Source organism: Microtus oregoni, unplaced genomic scaffold (assembly GCF_018167655.1).
Source record: "Microtus oregoni isolate MIOR12 unplaced genomic scaffold, Mior012 000024F_ref0000369, whole genome shotgun sequence".
NCBI lineage: Eukaryota > Metazoa > Chordata > Mammalia > Rodentia > Cricetidae > Microtus > Microtus oregoni.
Window position 1 is genome coordinate 16,700,986 of NW_024543083.1, and position 9,679 is coordinate 16,710,664.

A 9,679-nucleotide genomic window follows, 5' to 3' on the forward strand; every position below is an offset into this window, starting at 1 on the left:
CCCATTTCCTCCCTTTCTTACTCTTGGTGAAAGAAACACTTTTGGTCCTGTCTTTGGCATTTTAAAACTGTTTGGATAATTCCAGCTTAGGTAGTAGATTTTTTTTCCTTCCTTCCTTCCTTCCTTCCTTCCTTCCTTCCTTCCTGGCCATACCACCCTGAACGTGTCCAATTTTATCTCTTTTTTTCTTCTATTGACTTGAGGCTCAGTTATACAAAATCTTGGTCATTTTAAACTATTAATTTTTTTAAATTAATTTTTATTGCATGTAATTAATTTATATCAACAGGAGCATGCATGTGTTATGGCATTCGTGTGGGGTTCAGAGGATAGCTGTTGGTGTTCGGTGCTTCCACCATGTGGTTCTTGGGGATCAAACTCAGGAACCAGGCTTGCCAACAAGTGCCTTTACCTGTTGAGCCATCTTTCAGGCCCTAAGTTATTTTTATCTGCCTTGGACTAGTTTTCCCTAGCAACCCAAAAGAGTGTCAAAAAGAATGGTGATGTTGTTTTTCTTTCAGAATGTTGGCCTTTGTAACATTTGACATCCAGAATCTGGAGTACAGAGCTGGTAGAGGCCACTCCCTGTTCAACTCAGGTTTAGTGAAGGCTAGAAAGGGCACATAGCCGCACTATTCAGGGGCCGTCAGTCTGCACAAAACACCAGATGAGCTTGAGGCAGACTTAGGATATAAGGTGTGAGTGAATCCAAAGTATGACTCGCTCCTGATATGCTGGAGGATAACTGGCTATGCGCTCACAGGGCCTTGTCATGAAAATTTCAGTTCGGGAAAAGGCAGGAGCACTTCTGTGGCAGGAGGATTTCTGAGGGTGAGTGGCAACCATTTGCTGGGCCTCTGGAAGGCCTGGGCCCCATGAACACCAGGGTCCTGATTGCAGCAGCCCACTACACAATCTCTCCTCAAGACGGCGTTCCTGGATATGTTTTGTCCTTCTCTACGCATATTCTTAAGGAGTTGACCCAGAAGAGAGAGAGAGACATGATGTACTCATACAGTTTGGATGGTTATCTTGCTGCCAGGGGAACCTGGGGTGCCATGTATCAGGAGACATGGGTATTGAGGCAGGAGACATGTGGCCTGCGCATTGGGGTCCACTGGGAACGGTATGCGGCTGCCATCAGAGCAGGTGGAAAACCATCCTGTCTAAGGTACGACCCGGAACCAATCCAGAGTCATTGTGGAAAAGTTGACTTGAGCAGATGGGAGGGAAGTGATTTTTGTTTGAGACCGGATCTCACTAGGTAGCCTTGGCTGGCCTGGAACTCATAGAGATCCCCCTGCCTCTACCTTCTAGGTGCTGGGATTAAAGATGTGCACCACACTGAGAAACTGGAATTTTGTTTTTTTTTGTTTTTTTTAAGCCACATTTGTATGACTAATTTTTAAAAGCTATTCGATGAGCACATTCTCTGCAATGCTGTTTATAATCAGCCCTGTTCCTGGGCACCTCTCTATCCCAGAGCTTAGGTCATTCAACTGACATACAAAATGTCCCCGTACCCTGTCATAGGGCAGACTTTCTCACAAAGCAGACTTCTTCAGCATCCTGGCTCTCAGTTTCTGGTCATGGCCACAGATGCCTTTCTGGAGCATCCCTAGCTTTCCTGGCTCTGGAAATCCCAGAACATCTTTAGCATAGAACACACGCAGAAAAAAACAGCAGACTGTGTCCAGGCCACTAAGGATCCGGGAAAGGCATCTGTTAGGGAGAATTCCCTTGTCCTTCATCACCTGAACCAGGCCAAGTCAGGCAGTGAATTTGAACCAAGTTTGCTTTTGCTGAAAAGCAGTACACACCTGACAGCTGGGGCTATTTTGCCAAGACCTCAAAGGCCATGGTGTGGGAAAGCCTTGGTTCTGTATCCATGTCCATGTTGTTTTGCAGTCTCCCTGCTAGGGGTCTCCACCCTGGTTTCTTTTATTATCTGGCTGAAGAATATAGAAGATGTTAGAGTTGAACAACAGCAGCATGCCTGGGGTTTTAAAGCCATCCTCCCCGCTCCACCCCAACACACACACTTGCCCTTTTCGTCCCTGTTCCTCTTCTGCAGGGCAGGGTGTCTCCTGGATGGGGATGTGGGCTGAACGGGGCATCTCCACAGAGCAGCCAGTCCCTGGAGGAGAAGCAAGAGTATTGGTGATGTTCCTACTCCTTAAGCCCGGGGCAGTGGTGGCTGGGTGAGGAGCCGCCTTGGCACCTAGGGTGAGGCCTGGTGCTGTCTCAATGGCCTGGCAGGGGAGGTGCTGCAGGGGAGGCTCGGCAGGGGGCCGCGGGCTACACAGGATGTGTGTGTGTTTCAGAGGCAAGGGCTAAGCCTGGGAATCCTTCCAGAAAACTCTTCAGCACCCTAGGGAGGGCACAAGGCCCTAGCCTCTTAGCACCACTGTCCCTGGCTACCGGTCCGATGCAATTGTAAAATAAATAAACCTTTTCTCCACCGTAAACACGAGGAAGTGGTTTGTAAGTATTTTTGGCAGCGTGTCTTTCCTCTCAAGAGAAAGGAGAAAACCCAGCAGAAGATGGGGTAACCCCCTTCTTCCAACTGACAAGAAAATCAAAACTCAGGAAGACTGAGTCTTTCTGATGAGTGAGCAAGCACTTCAGTCTTCTGGAGGAGCAGTGTCTGAGACGAGAAGCTGCTGTGATTCTCAGGTAGAGGCGTCCCAGGGACAGGGGAGGGTTTTCACAGGGACACAGGGCTAGTGTCATCTCTCAGGCGGCAGGAGTCATAGGATGGCTCTATGTCTCGGGAAGGCACCGTCACTAGATGGCTCTGTCCCTGGTGGCAGCTGTCACTGTAATCACTTTCTGTCCTGGAGGGAACTGTCTCATAGTCTAACAGTGACTAGCCTGTCTGGGGTGACTAGCTAACACCAGGCTGCAAGTAGATTTCCTTATGGGGAATCGGCGTGCCTGTGGTGGAGGCCAGGAGACATAGCAACAGCGCTGGGGATCCTCAGGAACCACTTGGAGACTCACAATGCATATAAATTGTGCTTTGCAAGTCTGGGCCAATTTTACTCACACTGGCGAGAACGACACAATTTCCTCCTCCTGGGGCTCAAAACCGTTTATCAGCAGAGTGCTGGGGACCAGGTGCTCAGTTTTGACTGACAGGCAAGAATGTATCTTGGCAGAGTATGCAGCAAAGAAGTCCAGATCCACATTGCACCCCTCCACTCTGACCTGATGCCCTTGGGGAAATCACTCATCTTTGGGCCCTGGTGGCCTTTACAGTAAGACAGAGGAGACACCCTTAGAGGTGTCAGGGAACCGCATAAGATCACAGCTAGAAGTCCATCCCAAGGACAGTGTCCTCAAGATCTCAGAACTGAAGGACGCAAGGCCCGGTTGCCATCTACTTCCATCCTCTTGATTTAGATTTTTGATAGGTAAATTGCCAAATCATTGTGGAACTTGGCCTATCAAAAGAAGCATATTCAATTTAGTGTTGACTTAGACTTGGAAACACAAACCAATGAGCTAAAATCAACTTTCTAATTTTACCTATTAATACCCCCAGATAAACGCAGGTGCACCTAGGTGTCCTTCCACCCAGGGGGCCCTGACAGCATTTGGAGGAGTTCAACCTTCCTTCTCTGGTCTCCTTCCATGGACTAAGCCAGTGGTTCTCAGCCTTCCCAATGCGGCAGCCCTTTAATATGGTTCATCACGCTATGGGGACCCCCAACCATAAAATTATTTCACTACTTCATGAGTGTAATTTTGCGACTGTTAGGAACTGTAACATAAGTATCTGATATGCAGGATATCTGTGGGGGTTGTGACCCACAGGTTGAGAACCATTGGACTAAGCCGTCTGTCTCTTTAATTGTTCCTTGTGTAGTAGATGAAGTATGCTTTGAAGTAGATCCTTAAGCTAGCATAGAGGCTGGAAACACACACAGCAGGGCGTGTTTGGGGAGGGGGGGGTCTAATGAGCACTGGTCTCCCAAGTGGAGTTTTTGTGTTCTAAGAGGCCACTCTGGATGCTATTTTAAGTGCCAGCTCACCTCACCCTAGCCCATGGGAACTTTTGTCAGTGGATGTAATCAGTCCTGTGGAGAGTATGGACCAAGGGGGAAGACGCTGAGGAGCACACATAGGTTCTCAGCCCAGCCTTACCTCATTTCCCATCAGGAAAATGCCTGAGGGGGTGGAGGGCATCAGAGTTCTGGCCTCTGGGTTTAGCGGGAGTCAGGTCTCTCTATCTGTGACATTTGCCACTCCTTCTCTGTGGCAAGCCTGCATCTCTGTTCCCTTTCAGTCTGTTTCAGTGCGTTTGCCCGATTCTCAGAGCCTCTTGTCCCCTAGATCTGTCTCCCTCTTCCTTAGGACTCCACTCTTCCCTTTCCCTGGGTTGAAAGCGACAGAACCATCAGAATAATCTGGGATAAACCAGAACTATCTCTCTGGAACCCTAATTGGCCTTTGAATTAGTAATCCTGACTCACGTGTGCTTGGCCCCAAACCTAGGATTGTGGGCACTCTCCTCAATCCTGCACAGCGGTTGGGAATGGCCTTCACAGAACTGGGGTAAGAGGCTCACCCGGGGGGCCTAAGGAGCTCCAAGTGGCTCTCCTAGTGCTGCCTTCAGACATGGAAGAAGCCCCATGCCCTTGAATTTTTTTCACAGACTACAGAATCATTAAGTTCTGTCTTGAGCAGCCTTCGGTGAATGGAGACAGACTGGAGAGGCCTACTCATGGAAGAAGGCAATGCTCAGTCTGTTTTCATCTGGGGTCAAACACAGATGACATGTACCTCCTCCCCACCCCCTAAAATAGGTACCACACTGCCCAGTGGAAACATTCAGATTTCTAGCGATATGTTTTCCAATACCCCAGGCAAACTGGGTATGGTTTCTAAGATATTGAAGCTTACTTCCTGGCTGAAGAATTCCAAGGGGCCCAGAACTTCCTAGATGACTCTCTGTGAACCTTGATAGTGACGCAGCTTGGGTTGAGGTGGAAGTCACTGTGACCTCAGATAAGAAACCGGTTACGTTTGGCTTGCAGCTGCAGCTGGTTGGTCTACACAGCTACCCTGGATTTCCAAACAGTGCTGTTGTCTCTGATGGGGATGTCTCACCCTTCCCTGCCACTGGCCACTTTGTGAATATTAAGTTTTTAAAGTCCTTTTCTCAGGACAAATGGAGGTTTGTGTTCAGGAGAAAACTCTGTGACTGTCCTTGGGTCAGAGGTGTTCTCAAGATCCCTGTAGTTGTGAAAGGTGCAAGTATCATCCAAATGGTACATTGAGGTATGGTGGTCGGTGAGGCCTGTTGTCACCCCAGCTATTGTCACCCCAGTAGATACACTATATTTCTGCATTTTTTTTCAAGACAGGATTCCTCTGTGTTGCCCCAGCTGTCCTGGATCTCACTCTGTAGACGGGACTGGCCTCAGATTCAGAGATCTGCCTGCCTTTGCCTCCCCAGTGCTGGGATGAAAGACACGCGCTACCATGCCCAACCAGTCCTGATTCTTGATCCAGGAATGTTCTGTGTGCTCAGGCTCTGTGTTTGTGAGGATTGCATAGGGGCAGGTCAAAGATGACCTTTTAGTTCATTCTGATGTCAGGACACAACAGTTGGCCAGGTCTTCAGCTGAGACCAAGGTGTTGCTCGTCTTTAGGGAAAGAAGTGGAAGGTCAGGCTGCATTCCTGTGTCCCGTTGACACTTGGGCCTGGGAACTCCGTCCTCTTGTTTGAACGCTATTGAGAGCGACAGGAGCATCCTGACAATTGAAACTCACTAAGCCCTTTCCAGCCGTGGTCCCGACCTCTCATCTCTAAGGGAACAACATTGCGTAAGATTACCAAACATACCTGGTGTGGTAGTGCACATATCTAGCTCCGGCGCTTAGGAGGCAGAGGCAGGCAGATGTCTGAGTTGCAGGCCAGCCAAGGCTACATAGTGAGATTATGTCTTAAGTAAAAGACTGCCAGACACTTTCTGGTCATTGCCAGCTCAGAGACTTTTATCCTTCCCCACTCCTGGCTGGCTTCTGCTCTGTTGGGCGCTGTTCTTTTCCCACCTGCTCCTGGCATACAGCCCCTCTGTGGGATAGATCCCAACTTAGCAAGAAGGTGAAGAAGCCAAAGTCCAGAGCCCTACAACCCTGAGATGGGTGCTTTCTATAGGATGGCGTTTCCGAGTTGGCACAGAGCCACCATAGAAGGAGAGTGCCCCGCCATACCACAATGGGCTGCTTTTCCTGATCGTATTTAGTATGTTGGTACCACACTTAGTTTTATTTGAAAAAAAAAAAAAGTCTCAGAGCTTTAAAAAAAAAAAAAAAAAAAAACTCTGAAAATCCACAGCTTCAAATTGTCCACAGCTGTATCCTAAACACTGGAGCTAATAACATGCTTGGTTGCGTGATGTTTTGCCCATAAACATGGGTAGTAATTTGGTTGTGAGCTCTGCCTTTGAAAGCTACCAGAGAATTAGAGAGTGAATTGTCAACCAAGAAAAAAAAAAACAAACCCTTGAGATCTGCAGGAAATAGACTGCACAGGGGTAAGATGTTGTTTCTTCATGTGGTGTGCTGGCCACAGCCTTTCATATTAGTGGAGCCGTCAGGGTTTTGCTTTCGCCCTGAAGCACTCTGCTTGGGAGGAAGTGGCCACACAAGAATGGGCCGCACAGTGAGTGGAGGCCAGCGGTGTCATCACCTACAGAAAAACTACGATCTGGAGGGTGGAATGAGAGAATCAGGCAGAGTTCCCCATCTTCCAACAGCCCACTGGAGAAAGTTCCAAATGGGGCTGTGTGGACCCTTTACAGGGCCTGTTTGGCAGGGCCGTGTGGCAAACGTTTTCTCCAGAAAGCAAATTCATTCGAAGGCAAGAAGGCTCAACGTGAGTGCCCAAGCCTTTCTGTACAAGCTGGGAAGCCCAGGAAGATGGGCGAGAGCCAAACCAGATGACATACAGAGAAACAAGCGGCTGCGGCCAAAAAGGAGCTGCTGATATTCCTGGCAGAGCCCCATGCAAAGGTTGTGACCAAACATGGTAACTGGTCTCAACCTCAGAGTACTCAAGTCTTCAAAGATATCAGTCTAGTTTTGTTTCTGTATTTTAAGGGCATTGGGAATACTATGCCCAGGCCTCTGGAACTGCAGGAAGGTCCCCATGTGTCCAGCTCCAGCTCCGAGGGACGGAACAGCCCTGGAGACTAAGGGCACATGTGTCCCCCTTGGCAGGGAGAATGGGCATACAGAGAAAGCACAGCTGGGGCGGGCAGTGGGGACTGAGCTGTGGGAGGTAAGGTGGCCCTTGGCCTCCAAAGTGAGAAAGGGAGAAAAGGGTTGTGGGTAGAGTAGCAGGCAGAGCCAGGGACTGCAGAGCCCAGTCCCAGAGGCAGTATTGCCTTGTTAAAGGAACTCAGAGGGAAAGCTACAGAAAAACCCTGTCTCAGCTCCCCCACTCCCAAACAAAGAAACTCAGAGGGATAAGCCACCAGCAGGCCCAGAGAAGAGTGAATGCATAATTCCAGTTGCAGTTGAAGCTCTTACTCCCCTCACCAAGCAGGCTCCAGCAGGCAGACAAAAAGGGGCCACAGCTTCCAGCATGGGTCCGGACCCAGAGGAGAACCTGTATTTTGATTTGAATCCAGGTTTGTGGGGTATAGGGGAGAGGGGAGAGGGATTTCCTGCCTAGGATCGAACATACCTTCCATCTTCAACAAAGCCCAGTCAATGTATGGCATCTGCGAGCATAGGCTTCTTCTACACTTAGGAGAAGACTTCAGGAGTCTCCTCAAACTGATTCTTAACCATAGCTGAGCAGCCAGGGCGCCAGAGTGGCAAAGACAGTCATCAGCACAAAACAATCACCTACCACGGAGAAATCCACAAAGCCCAAAACACAAAGTTCAAAGTAAATATCGTCCCCTTAAAAATAGCCTTTCTTTGTATACCCAGCCACGCAAGAACAGGGTCCTAGTAAGAACGGGCAGAGAGGAGGACACACACTTGAGATAGGATTGCTAAACTTAAGATTCCACAGGGGGGAAAAAGTGGAGTCTGGAGTCCTGTGAATCCCAGGACCCACCTCAAGAAACAGCTGCAGAAGCACAGGAGAAGGCAGAGGAGGGAGAGGCGAGAAGAGTTAGGGATTACTTAAAACAACACGGGGAGTTTTCCCAGGGCAGGGATGTGACTCATCAGACTGGAGCCCACAGAAGTGGCATGAGACCGTGAACCCCTTGAACCCCTGGGCAGAGAGAACACCTGTAAAGTTCAAGGGCTTGGCCGTGGGCCCTAGTGATCGGGTAGAGGGCTGAGACCTGGTGAATCGGCGGAGTGGAGATGCCATTTAACCTCCTTTCTTCTGGGAAAGGAGCGAGAGAGGCTCCAGCGAAACCAGGCGGCTGTTGATCTGGCTTATGGCAAATGGGAAAGTCCTGGGGTAGCACACGTCACAGGGGCCAAATGGGACATCATGTGCTGGTGTGCGTGTGTGTGTGTGCGGTGCAGGCTGTAGACCAACACCAGGAGTTTCCTTGGACTAGTTCAAGCCTTACTACCATGGGAAGAAAGCTGAACAAAGAGAAAGGAAAGGAAGAAAACAGAAGAGGAGAGAGAGAGAGAGAGAGAGAGAGAGAGAGAGAGAGAGCAAAGCTGGTGTCACCAGAGGAGACTCCTTTGCAAGAAGATGCATTGGAGAGATGGATAGAGGAGGGGCACTCCTGCTTGCACCACTGCGAACAGCCCAGACCTGCCTGTTCAGGACTCTGTCACCATCCACAATCGGCCTTCTTCACAAGGACACTTGCCAGCCAGGTGTGCCCTGCTATGTCTCCCAGAACCTCCACAAACAGCTAATCCAAGAAGGGCTTTCCTCACTCAGGGCTGAGTCACAGTTGTAAAGGAACCGGCATGGGATCTACATAAGAATGGGATAAATGAAAGAAGGAAGGTTCTGTGTGAGGGAGGGAAGCAAGCAGCAATCCTCCCAGCTACAATGCCTGTGAGCCTTACCAACCCCAACATGGCATAAGGGTGCAGTAGTGGCATGAACACCTTGGCTGTAACCAACCCTTCCTAATTAGGCTTAAGATCTGCTTAACAAGAGGGAAATCGTGCCTGGCACTGGAAACCCAGCCGACTCCCCAAGGCCATTGGAGTCATGGATCTTGAAGGGAATCCTACAATCACTACTTTGCTAAGTCGGCCTAATTCCTAACTGCTGTCTTAGTAGTTGTTCTTAGACTCACAGGTGAGTGTAGTTCTCACCCCTCATCAAGAAAACGTCTCTTTGCAACATCCAGAGACCATTACAAGAAACAGAACCAGTAAAAACGTGGAGCGGTGGAGCCCAGCGCCAACTGATACATCTACAATACATTTCCTATAGGGAAGGCTCAGGGAGCATTGCACAAGGGGAGGCAGGCAGACTGTAAAAGTCAGAGGACCAGAGAGTTTGCTGTGAGACTGTGTCTCCTAGTGATGTCAGAAGCTAAGCCCATAACATCTCACCAACATGACTGTTTAAACAGAAGCTGAACAAAGACAACAATACTGATGCTAACACTGACAGGGGAAGCCCAGGAGGACTCAGCCCTACCCAAAGAACGAAGGCAACTAAGGGACGCTGAGAGTGGGAACAGTCTTCCCCAGGGAAGAACATGCCAGCTGGTTATCCAAT